Here is a 12,915-nt window from a genome sequence, read left to right as displayed (position 1 = left end):
CTTCTTTTCCAAGCATAATGCAATGAATCATCACTGCTCTCTTGATGGTGACCTCAGAACGGTTGCTAGTGGGCAATATGGAACGCCCAATAAAGTCTAGCCAACCTCTTGCAATTGGTTTGAGGTCTCCCCTCTTGAGTTGGTTTGGGACACCCTTTGAATTGGTTATCCACTTAGTTCCAGGGAGGCATATGTCCTCTAGAACTTGATCCAACCCTTTATCTGCTCTCACCATCCTCCTATTAAAGGATTCAGGATCATCTTGCAGTTGAGGTAGTTTGAAGATTTCTCTTATTTTGTCCAGATGGAAGTACAAAACTTTCCCTCTGACCATGGTTCTGTAGGTATGGTAAGCAGTTCCAGTCATTCTCTGCTTATCTGTTAACCACAGATTAGAGTAGAATTCCTGAACCATGTTCCTTCCAACCTTTATTTCAGGATTGGTCAGAACTTCCCATCCTCTGTTTCGAATTTGCTCTTGGATCCCCGGATATTCATCTTCTTTCAGATCAAATTTAACTTCCGGGATCACTGACCTCAGACCCATTATTTTGTGATAATGGTCTTCATGTTCTTTGGTTAAGAACTTCTCTTGATTCCAAAGATTCTTTGGATTATTCTCTTTTTTTCCTCTTAAATTGGTTTGTTTTCCCTTAGGAGCCATGATCTTGATGAATCTTGGCTTAGTGATCACGGAAAAGCACACCAAACTTAGAGGTTTGCTTGTCCTCAAGCAAAAGAAAGGAAAGAAGAGAGAGAGGAAGAGGAAATTCGAATGGTGTGGTGGGAAGAGGGAGCCAAACGTGTATTTATAAGGTGGGGAGGGGAGTTTTCGAAAAAAAAGAAATTTGAAAAGAGATTTGAGAAGATATGGAAAGAAATTGAGAGAAAGGTGAGTTTTTTGAACAAAATTTGGGAATGATTTGAATGATGTGAAGAATGATTTTGAAAATTTGAAAGTGAATGATGAGAGATTGAATTGTATTTTTGTAGAAAAATATGGTTGAGAAAAGGAAAGTTTGAAAAAATTTGATTTGAAAACAAAATTGTGGTCCCCCCACCTTTCTGGCGTTAAACGCCCAGAATGGCACCCATTCTGGCGTTTAACGCCAATTTGGTGCCCCTTTTGGGCGTTTAACGCCCAGCCAGGTACCCTGGCTGGCGTTAAACGCCAGAAACCCTTTATCACTGGGCGTTTTTCTGAACGCCCAGGATGCTGCACACCTGGCGTTAAACGCCCAGAATGGTGCCCATTCTGGCGTTTAACGCCCAAAATGGCACCATTCCTGGCGTTAAACGCCCAGAATGGTACCCATTCTGGCGTTTAACGCCCAAAATGCCCCTTACTGGCGTTTTTTCGCCAGTAAGCTCTTTTTCTCTGCTTTTTGAGCTGAATCCTTCTGTAACTCTGTGAATTCCTTCATTTTTGATACTTGCCTCTGTAAGAACAATTCATACAACTTCCTAATGACTGGGTTGCCTCCCAGCAAGCGCTTCTTTACTGTCTTTAGCTGGACCTTCACTGAGAATCACTCAAGTCTCAGTTTTGAGCATTCCTGCTCAAAGTTGCCTTCAAGATAATCCTTGATTCTCTGTCCATTAACAATGAACTTCTTGTCAGAATCAATATCCTGAAGCTCAACATATCCATATGGTGACACTCCTGTAATCACATACGGACCCCTCCACCGGGATTTGAGTTTTCCTGGAAACAGTCTGAGCCTAGAGTTGAAGAGCAGGACTTTTTGTCCTGGCTCAAAGACTCTGGTTGACAACTTCTTGTCATGCCATTTCTTTGCCTTTTCCTTATAAATTTTTGCATTTTCAAAGGCATTGAGTCTGAACTCCTCTAGTTCATTTAGCTGGAGCAATCTTTTTTCACCAGCTAACTGTGCATCCATATTTAGGAATCTGGTTGCCCAGTAGGCTTTATGTTCCAGTTCCACGGGCAGATGACAGGCCTTCCCATACACCAGTTGGTATGGAGAGGTTCCTATAGGAGTCTTGAATGCTGTTCTGTATGCCCACAGAGCATCATCCAAGCTCTTTGCCCAATCCTTTCTTCGGGCCATCACAGTCCGTTCCAGGATTCTTTTTAACTCTCTGTTAGAGACTTCAGCTTGCCCATTTGTCTGTGGATGATACGGAGTTGCCACTTTGTGGCTAATTCCATATCTGACCATAGCAGAGTATAGCTGTCTATTGCAGAAATGAGTGCCCCGTCACTGATTAGTACTCTGGGAACACCAAATCTGCTGAAGATGTGTTTCTGGAGGAATTTTAGCACGGTCTTGGTATCATTAGTGGGTGTAGCAATTGCTTCCACCCACTTAGATACATAGTCTACTGCCACCAGAATATAAGTGTTTGAGTATGATGGTGGGAATGGCCCCATGAAGTCAATGCCCCATACATCAAACAATTCTATGTCTAATATCCCTTGTTGAGGCATGGCATATCCGTGAGGCAAGTTACCAGCTCTTTGGCAACTGTCACAGTTATGCACAAACTCTCAGGAATCTTTATAGAGAGTAGGCCAGTAGAAGCCACATTGGAGGACTTTAGTGGCTATTCGCTCACTTCCAAAATGTCCTCCATATTGTGATCCATGGCAGTGCCATAGGATCCTTTGTGCTTCTTCTCTGGGCACACATCTGCGGATCACTCCATCAGCACATCTCTTAAAGAGATATGGTTCATCCCAAAGGTAGTACTTGGCATTTGAAATTAATTTCTTTCTTTGCACGCAGCTGTACTCCTTGGGTATGAACCTCACAGCTTTATAATTTGTAATATCTGCAAACCATGGAGCTTCCTGAATGGCAAAGAGTTGCTCATCTGGGAAAGTCTCAGAGATCTCAGTAGAAGGGAGGGACGTCCCAGCTACTGGTTCTATCCGGGACAGATGATCAGCTACTTGGTTCTCTGTCCCTTTTCTGTCTCTTATTTCTATATCAAACTCTTGCAGAAGCAACACCCATCTGATAAGCCTGGGTTTTGAATCCTGCTTTGTGAGTAAGTATTTAAGAGCAGCATGGTCAGTGTACACAACTACTTTGGATCCCACTAGATAGGATCTAAACTTGTCAATGGCATAGACCACTGCAAGTAACTCTTTTTCTGTGGTTGTGTAATTCTTCTGTGCGTCATTTAGAACACGGCTGGCATAATAAATGACGTGCAGAAGCTTGTTATGCCTCTGTCCCAACACTGCACCAATGGCATGGTCACTGGCATCACACATTAATTCAAATGGCAATGTCCAATCTGGTGCAGAGATGACTGGTGCTGTGACCAGCTTAGCTTTCAGGGTCTCAAATGCCTGCAGACACTGTGTGTCAAACACAAATAGTGTGTCAGCAGCTAGCAGGTTACTCAAAGGTTTTGCAATTTTCGAAAAATCCTTTATAAACCTTCTGTAGAATCCTGCATGCCCCAGAAAAAGCTTCTGATTGCCTTAACATTGGCAGGTGGTGGTAATTCTTCAATTACCTCTACCTTTGCCTTATTGGTGGACGAAATTGTGATCACTATTTTGTGCCTTTTGGTATCATTGTAAAATTATGGAATTTAAGAAATTGGCATGAGTGGACACAATTCCGTTCAACTAACCAGCAAGTGTACTGGGTCGTCCAAGTAATACCTTACGTGAGTAAGGGTCGAATCCACAGAGATTATTGGTTTGAAGCAATCAATGCTTATTTTATTAATCTTAGTCAGGAGGCTAAAGAAGTTATTTGGATTTATTTGTAAAAAGCCAAACTACAAATTTCATAAAATTGTAAGTTAAAATAATAGAGTTACTTGATTTTCAGTACTGGGGAATATGTTGGAGTTTTGGAGATGCTTTGTCCTCTGACTTCAACTCTTCCTTGAAATCCTCTTCTCACACGCAGGTTCCTTCCATGGCAAGCTCTATGTAGGGTGTCACCGTTGTCAGTGGCTACTTCCCATCCTCGCAGTGAAAACTATGCTCACGCACTCTGTCACAGTACGGCTAATCACCGGTTGGTTCCCGCTCCTACTGGAATAGAATCACTCTTTTGCGTCTGTCACCAACGCCCAGCAGGTTAAAGTTTGAAGCATGTCACAGTCATTCAATCCCGGAATCCTACTCGGAATACCACAGACAAGGTTTAGACTTTCCGGATTCTCATGAATGCTGCCATCAATCCGGCTTATACCACGAAGATTCTGTTGGGGAATCTAAGAGATATTCATTCAATCTGATGTAGAACGGAGGTGGTTGTCAGGCACACGTTCATGGGTTGAGGAAGGTGATGAGTGTCACGGATCATCACCTTCTCCACAGTTAAGCGCGAATAAACATCTTAGATAAGAACAAGCGTGTTTGAATGGAAGACAAAGGAATTGTATTAAATCATCGAGACGCTGCAGAGCTCCTCACCCCCAACAATGGAGTTTAGAGACTCATTCCGTCACAAAGTATGTACTTCAGATCTGAAAATGTCATGAGGTACCAGATATGTCTGTAAAGTTGTTTAAATAGTAAACTAATAACCTAGGGTTACAGAAAATGAATAAACTAAGATAATTGGTGCAGAAATCCACTTCTGGGGCCCACTTGGTGTGTGCTGGGGCTGAGACTAAAGCTTTCCACGTGCAAAGGCCTTTCTTGGCGTCAAACTTCAGGTTATGACGTGTTTTGGGCGTTCAACTCCGGATCATGACGTTTTTCTGGCGTTTAACTCCAGACAGCAGCATGAACTTGGCGTTTAACGCCAAGTTACGTCGTCTATCCTCGCTCAAAGTATGGACTATTATATATTTCTGGAAAGCCCTGGATGTCTACTTTCCAACGCCGTTGAGAGCGCGCCAATTGGACTCCTGTAGCTCCAGAAAATCCATTTCGAGTGCAGGGAGGTCAGGATCCAACAGCATCAGCAGTCCTTTTTCAGCCTAAGTCAGATTTTTGCTCAGCTCCCTCAATTTCAGCCAGAAAATACCTGAAATCACAGAAAAACACCCAAACTCATAGTAAAGTCCAGAAATATGATTTTTTCCTAAAAACTAATATTATTTTACTAAAAACTAACTGAAACATACTAAAATCTACATGAAATTACCCCCAAAAAGTGTATAAAATATCCGCTCATCACAACACCAAACTTAAACTGTTGCTTGTCCTCAAGCAACTAGATAAATAAAATAGGTTTTAACAGAAATAAAGAAGCAATAATATCTCAGAGTTTTAAGTGAAGCTCAGATTCTTATTAGATGAGCGGGGCTTGTAGCTTTTTGCCTCTGAATAGTTTTGGCATCTCACTTTATCCTTTGAAATTCAGAATGGTTGGCATCCATAGGAACTCAGAATTCAGATAGTGTTATTGACTCTCCTAGTTTAGTATGTTGATTCTTGAACACAGCTACTTTTATGAGTCTTGGCCGTGGCCCTAAGCACTTTGTTTTCCAGTATTACCACCGGATACACAAATGCCACAGACACATAACTGGGTGAACCTTTTCAGATTGTGACTCAGCTTTGCTAGAGTCCCCAGTTAGAGGTGTCCAGAGCTCTTAAGCACACTCTTTTTGCCTTGGATCACGACTTTAACCACTCAGTCTCAAGCTTTTCACTTGGACCTTCATGACACAAGCACATGGTTAGGGACAGCTTGATTTAGCCGCTTAGGCCTGGATTTTATTTCCTTGGGCCCTCCTATCCATTGATGCTCAAAGCCTTGGATCCTTTTTACCTTTGCCTTTTGGTTTTAAGGGCTATTGGCTTTTTTCTGCTTGCTTTTTCTTTTTCTTTCTATTTTTTTTCGCCACTTTTTTTTTTTTTCACAAGCTTTTGCTTTTTTCACTGCTTTTTCTTGCTTCAAGAATCAATTTCATGATTTTTCAGATCATCAATAACATTTCTCTTTGTTCATCATTCTTTCAAGAGCCAACAATTTTAACATTCATAAACAACAAGATCAAAAATATGCACTGTTCAAGCATTCATTCAGAAGACAAAAAGTATTGCCACCACATATAAATAATTAGAATTTTCCTTATTAAGAACTCGAAAAAAAATTAAATTGCCTCTTTATTCTACAAATCTACTATTTTATTCATGTTTGATGATGATGGGAAAAATAAATTATAACTTAGTTGGAAATAAAACCAAAATAGATATGCTAATTACTACTACTCCTATATAACTTCTAAGGTAAAATCCTATAATAATACTATCACAGAGTTAAAGCTAGAATTAGAACTTAACAACCTGTATTTTGGGAAGTGGATGTTCCTCTAGTCTGTGGGGTGCCTTCAAGAATTAATTTCTGACGCTTCAGCTCCCTTAAGTTCACATCCTTGCTCTTCCTGTTCTCTTAGGTGCCATGGTCTTACTGAGTTTTAGCTCAGTGATCATGGCAAATCACACCAAACTTAGAGGTTTGCTTGTCCTCAAGCAAAAGAAAGGAAAGGAGAGGAGTAGAAGGAAAGGCATTTTTCAAATAAAGATAAGATGAGTTGAAAAAGATATGAGAAGAAATTAAAAATATTTAAAAAAAGAATTGGATTGAAAAAAAAGATTTATGTTTATGAATTAAGATATATTTGATATTTTTGAAAAAAAGGGATTTTAGAAATTAGGGTTCTTAGAAAACCAATTTGATTTTGAAGGATGACATTTTGAAACATGTTTATGCAAGAAATCATGAATTGAAACATAAAAATTTAGAAAAATTATGGAGAAAAACGAATTTTTACCTCCTCCCCACCATCCTGGCGTTAAACGCCCAACTGCTGCATGGTTTGGGCGTTTAACGCCCAAATGCTGCTTCTTCTGGGCGTTCAACGCCCAGCTGATGCATCTTTCTGGCGTTTAACGCCCAGATGCTACCCTTACTGGCGTTAAACGCCCAGTGGGTGCTTCTCATGGGCGTTCAACGCCCAAATTGTTTCTTACTGGCTTTTTCACGCCAGTGAGCTTCCAATTTTCCTTGTAACTCTGTGACTTCAATCAATTGCTATTTCACCTTTTGAAGATACTCTAGCATCTACCTGTAAAACTAGATCAAATAAAATTATATTTTGTGAGTGGCTGGGTTGCCTCCCAGCAAGCGCTTCTTTAATGTCATTAGCTGGACTGAGTTTTAATCAAGTCTCAGTTTTGAGCATTCTTGCTCAAAATTGCCCTCAAGATAATGTTTGACTCTTTGTCCATTAACAATGAACTTTTTGTTAGAGTCATTATCCTGAAGCTCTATGTATCCATATGGTGATACGTTTGTAATGACATATGGACTTCTCCACCGGGATTTTAATTTCCCAGGGAATAATCTGAGCCTAGAATTGAATAGCAGAACTTTCTGCCCCGGATCAAAGACTCTGGATGACAATTTCTTATCATGCCATCTTTTCGCTTTCTCTTTGTAAATCTTTGCATTTTCGAAAGCATTGAGTCTAAATTCCTCTAGCTCTGATTCGAGACTCTCAGCCATATTGACCTCTCTTACCAGAGAGTCAATAATATCAACACTCATGCAGTCATTTGGGGTGTCTGGATGTTGCATGGCTTTAACAACATTCAGCCTGAACTCTTCCTCATTGACTCTCAAGGTTACTTCCCCTTTTTGGACATCAATGAGGGTTCGGCCAGTTGCTAGGAAAGGTCTTCCTAGAATGAGGGTTGCACTCTTGTGCTCCTCCATTTCCAGCACCACAAAGTCAGTAGGAAAGGCAAATGGCCCAACCTTGACTATCATGTCCTCAATCACGCCTGATGGGTATTTAATGGAGCCATCAGCAAGTTGAAGACATATCCTGGTTGGTTTGATTTCTTCAGTTAAACCAAGCTTTCTGATAGTAGATGCAGGTATTAGGTTGATACTTGCCCCAAGATCGCATAAAGCTTGCTTGGTACAAACACCTTCTAATGTGCATGGTATCATAAAGCTCCCAGGATCTTTAAGCTTCTCAGGTAAGCTTTTTAGAATGACTGCACTGCATTCTTCAGTGAGGTAAACTGTTTCAGTTTCCCTCCAATCCTTCTTATGACTTAATATCTCTTTCATGAACTTAGCATAAGAAGGTATTTGCTCAAGTGCTTCTGCAAACGGAATCTTTATTTCAAGAGTTCTGAGATAGTCTGCAAAGCGGGCAAATTGCTTATCCTGTTCCGCTTGGCGGAGTTTTTGAGGATAAGGCATTTTGGCTTTGTATTCCTCAACTTTAGTTGCTGCAGGTTTATTACCTACAGAAGTGGGTTGGGAAGCCTTTTTAGAAGGATTGTTATCAGCACTTGTATGTGACTGATCACCCACTGGCGTTTGAATACCAGGGGTGGAAGCTGGGGTGGCGTTAAACGCCACCTCCCTGCTTGTTTCTGGCGTTTGAACGCCAGAACCATGTTTCTTTTGGGCGTTCAACGCCAGATCCATGCTTGTTTCTGGCGTTGAACGCCAGGAATGAGCATGGTTTGGGCGTTCAGCACCAGCTTTGTCCCTTTCTGGGCTCGGACTGTCTTCAGGAGGATTTTGAGTATCCACTTGTTTATTTCTTGGTTTCCTGCTGCTTTGAAGTGAGGTATTTAATATTTTCCCACTTCTTAATTGAACTGCTTGACATTCTTCTGTTATTTGTCTTGACAGTTGTTTTTCTGTCTGCTTTAATTGTACTTCCATGTTCCTGTTAGCCATTCTTGTTTCCTGTAACATTTTCTTGAATGCGGCTAGCTGTTGAGTTAGAAAGTCTAATTGCTGATTAAACTCATTAGCCTGATCCACTGGACTGAGTTCTGCAGTTACTGTTTTAGCTTCTTCTTTCCTGAAAGATTCATTGCTTAAGTACAGATGTTGATTTCTGGCAACTGTATCAATAAGCTCTTGAGCCTCTTCAATTGTTTTTCTCATATGTATAGATCCACCAGCTGAGTGGTCTAGAGAAATCTGAGCTTTTTCTGTAAGCCCATAATAGAAGATGTCTAATTGCACCCATTCCGAAAACATTTCAGAGGGGCATTTTCTTAGCATCTCTCTGTATCTCTCCCATGCATCATAAAGGGATTCATTATCTCCTTGTTTGAAGCCTTGGATGCTTAGCCTTAGCTGTGTCATCCGTTTGGGAGGGAAATAGTGATTCAGGAATTTTTCTGACAGCTGTTTCCATGTTTTTATGCTGTTCTTAGGCTGGTTATTTAACCACCTCTTAGCTTGATCTTTTACAGCAAATGGAAACAGTAGTAATCTGTAGACATCCTGATCCACTTCTTTATCATGTACTGTATCAGCAATTTGCAGAAATTGTGCTAGAAATTCTGTAGGTTCTTCATGTGGAAGACCAGAATACTGGCAGTTTTGCTGCACCATGATAATGAGCTGAGGATTCAGCTCAAAGCTACTCACTCCAATGGAGGGTATACAGATACTACTCCCATATGAAGCAGTAGTGGGGTTAGCATATGACCCCAGAGTCCTCTTGGACTGATCACTCCCATTTAATTCCATAATGGAATAAAAGAGATGATATGTATGTTGCTATTATCTGTGTTATAATAATGGAATAAATAAAAATAGAATTTGTAAAAATATTTTGAAAGTACTTTGTGAAAATTTTTGAAAAATTTGAAATTGAAATTTGGATTTTATATTAAAAATTTCGAAAAAGTAGTTTTTAAAATTGGTTAGAAAACAAAATTTTTTTTTTTTTGAATTTTGAATTTTATAAAGAAAGAGAAAAACACACAAGAGATACAAGACTTAAAATTTTTAGATCTAGTGCCCCTTATTTTCGAAAATTTTTGGAGGGAAAACACCAAGGAACACCAAACTTAAAAATTTTTAAGATCAAGACACAAGAAAAACTCAAGAACACCTTGAAGATTCACAAGAACACCAAGAGCAAAAGGAAGAACACCAAACTTAAAATTTTTAGAAAACTTTAAGAAAATTTTCGAAAATTATAAAAGTTAACAATAAAACACCAAACTTGGAGTTTGGCACAGGATTAAATCAAGAAAAATTATTTTTGAAAAAGATTTTCAAAAGTACTGGTGCTCCCTTATCAAGAATATAAGCCAATGCTTTAGCCAATTGGGAATAAATATGACACTTGATGCAGATGTTCTTGAAAAGAAATTATCCTATCAAAATTTAATGACTCTATAACAATAAAAATAAAAATAAAAATAAAAATAAATTATTCCTAATCTAAGAAATAAAATAAGCCTTCAATTGTCCAAACTCAATAATCCCCGGCAACGGCGCCAAAAACTTGGTGGACGAAATTGTGATCACTATTTTGTGCCTTTTGGTATCATTGTAAAATTATGGAATTTAAGAAATTGGCATGAGTGGACACAATTCCGTTCAACTAACCAGCAAGTGTACTGGGTCGTCCAAGTAATACCTTACGTGAGTAAGGGTCGAATCCACAGAGATTATTGGTTTGAAGCAATCAATGCTTATTTTATTAATCTTAGTCAGGAGGCTAAAGAAGTTATTTGGATTTATTTGTAAAAAGCCAAACTACAAATTTCATAAAATTGTAAGTTAAAATAATAGAGTTACTTGATTTTCAGTACTGGGGAATATGTTGGAGTTTTGGAGATGCTTTGTCCTCTGACTTCAACTCTTCCTTGAAATCCTCTTCTCACACGCAGGTTCCTTCCATGGCAAGCTCTATGTAGGGTGTCACCGTTGTCAGTGGCTACTTCCCATCCTCGCAGTGAAAACTATGCTCACGCACTCTGTCACAGTACGGCTAATCACCGGTTGGTTCCCGCTCCTACTGGAATAGAATCACTCTTTTGCGTCTGTCACCAACGCCCAGCAGGTTAAAGTTTGAAGCATGTCACAGTCATTCAATCCCGGAATCCTACTCGGAATACCACAGACAAGGTTTAGACTTTCCGGATTCTCATGAATGCTGCCATCAATCCGGCTTATACCACGAAGATTCTGTTGGGGAATCTAAGAGATATTCATTCAATCTGATGTAGAACGGAGGTGGTTGTCAGGCACACGTTCATGGGTTGAGGAAGGTGATGAGTGTCACGGATCATCACCTTCTCCACAGTTAAGCGCGAATAAACATCTTAGATAAGAACAAGCGTGTTTGAATGGAAGACAAAGGAATTGTATTAAATCATCGAGACGCTGCAGAGCTCCTCACCCCCAACAATGGAGTTTAGAGACTCATGCCGTCACAAAGTATGTACTTCAGATCTGAAAATGTCATGAGGTACCAGATATGTCTGTAAAAGTTGTTTAAATAGTAAACTAATAACCTAGAGTTACAGAAAATGAATAAACTAAGATAATTGGTGCAGAAATCCACTTCTGGGGCCCACTTGGTGTGTGCTGGGGCTGAGACTAAAGCTTTCCACGTGCAAAGGCCTTTCTTGGCGTCAAACTTCAGGTTATGACGTGTTTTGGGCGTTCAACTCCGGATCATGACGTTTTTCTGGCGTTTAACTCCAGACAGCAGCATGAACTTGGCGTTTAACGCCAAGTTACGTCGTCTATCCTCGCTCAAAGTATGGACTATTATATATTGCTGGAAAGCCCTGGATGTCTACTTTCCAACGCCGTTGAGATCGCGCCAATTGGACTCCTGTAGCTCCAGAAAATATATTTCGAGTGCAGGGAGGTCAGGATCCAACAACATCAGCAGTCCTTTTTCAGCCTAAGTCAGATTTTTGCTCAGCTCCCTCAATTTCAGCCAGAAAATACCTGAAATCACAGAAAAACACACAAACTCATAGTAAAGTCCAGAAATATGATTTTTGCCTAAAAACTAATATTATTTTACTAAAAACTAACTGAAACATACTAAAATCTACATGAAATTACCCCCAAAAAGTGTATAAAATATCCGCTCATCACTTATCCACCTCTATTCCCCTGCTTGAAATTTTGTGCCCAAGGACAATCCCTTCAGTCACCATAAAGTGACATTTCTCCCAGTTTAAAACCAGGTTAGTCTCTTGGCACCTTTTCAGGACAAGTGCTAGGTGATTAAGACAGGAGCTGAATGAGTCTCCATATACTGAGAAGTCATCCATGAAGACTTCCAGAAATTTCTCTACCATATCTGAGAAGATAGAGAGCATGCACCTTTGAAAGGTTGCAGGTGCATTACACAGACCAAAAGGCATCCTTCTGTAGGCAAACACGCCAGAAGGGCAAGTAAATGCTGTTTTCTCTTGGTCCTGAGGATCTACTGCAATTTGGTTGTAACCTGAATAGCCATCCAAAAAGCAGTAATAATCATGACCAGCTAGTCTTTCTAGAATTTGGTCTATGAATGGTAAAGGAAAATGATCCTTTCTGGTGGCTGTATTGAGCCTTCTGTAGTCAATACACATACGCCACCCTGTGACTGTCCTTGTAGGAACCAGTTCATTTTTTTCATTATGAACCACTGTCATGCCTCCCTTTTTAGGAACAACTTGGACAGGGCTCACCCAGGGGCTATCAGAAATAGGATAAATAATCCCAGCCTCTAGTAATTTAGTGACCTCTTTCTGCACCACCTCCTTCATGGCAGGATTTAGCCTCCTCTGTGGTTGGACCACTGGTTTGGCATTATCCTCCAATAGGATCTTGTGCATGCATCTAGCTGGGCTAATGCCCTTAAGATCACTTATGGACCACCCAAGAGCTGTCTTGTGTGTCCTTAGCACTTGAATCAATGCTTCCTCTTCCTGTGAATTTAAAGCAGAGCTTATAATTACTGGAAAAGTTTCACCCCCTCCCAGAAATGCATATTTCAGGGATGGTGGTAGTGGTTTGAGTTCAGGTTTGGGAGGCTTATCCTCCTCCTGAGGAATTTTCGAAAATTCCTTTGCTTCCTCTGGTTCTTCTTGATCAGTTTGAGCATCTTTGAAGATGTCCTCAAGCTCTGATTCTAGGCTTTCAGTCATATTGATCTCTTCTACCAGAGAGTCAATAATGTCAG

Source organism: Arachis hypogaea, chromosome 4 (genome assembly GCF_003086295.3).
Source record: "Arachis hypogaea cultivar Tifrunner chromosome 4, arahy.Tifrunner.gnm2.J5K5, whole genome shotgun sequence".
NCBI lineage: Eukaryota > Viridiplantae > Streptophyta > Magnoliopsida > Fabales > Fabaceae > Arachis > Arachis hypogaea.
The sequence above is the reverse complement of the archived record's forward strand: the minus strand, read 5'-3'. Positions refer to the sequence as shown.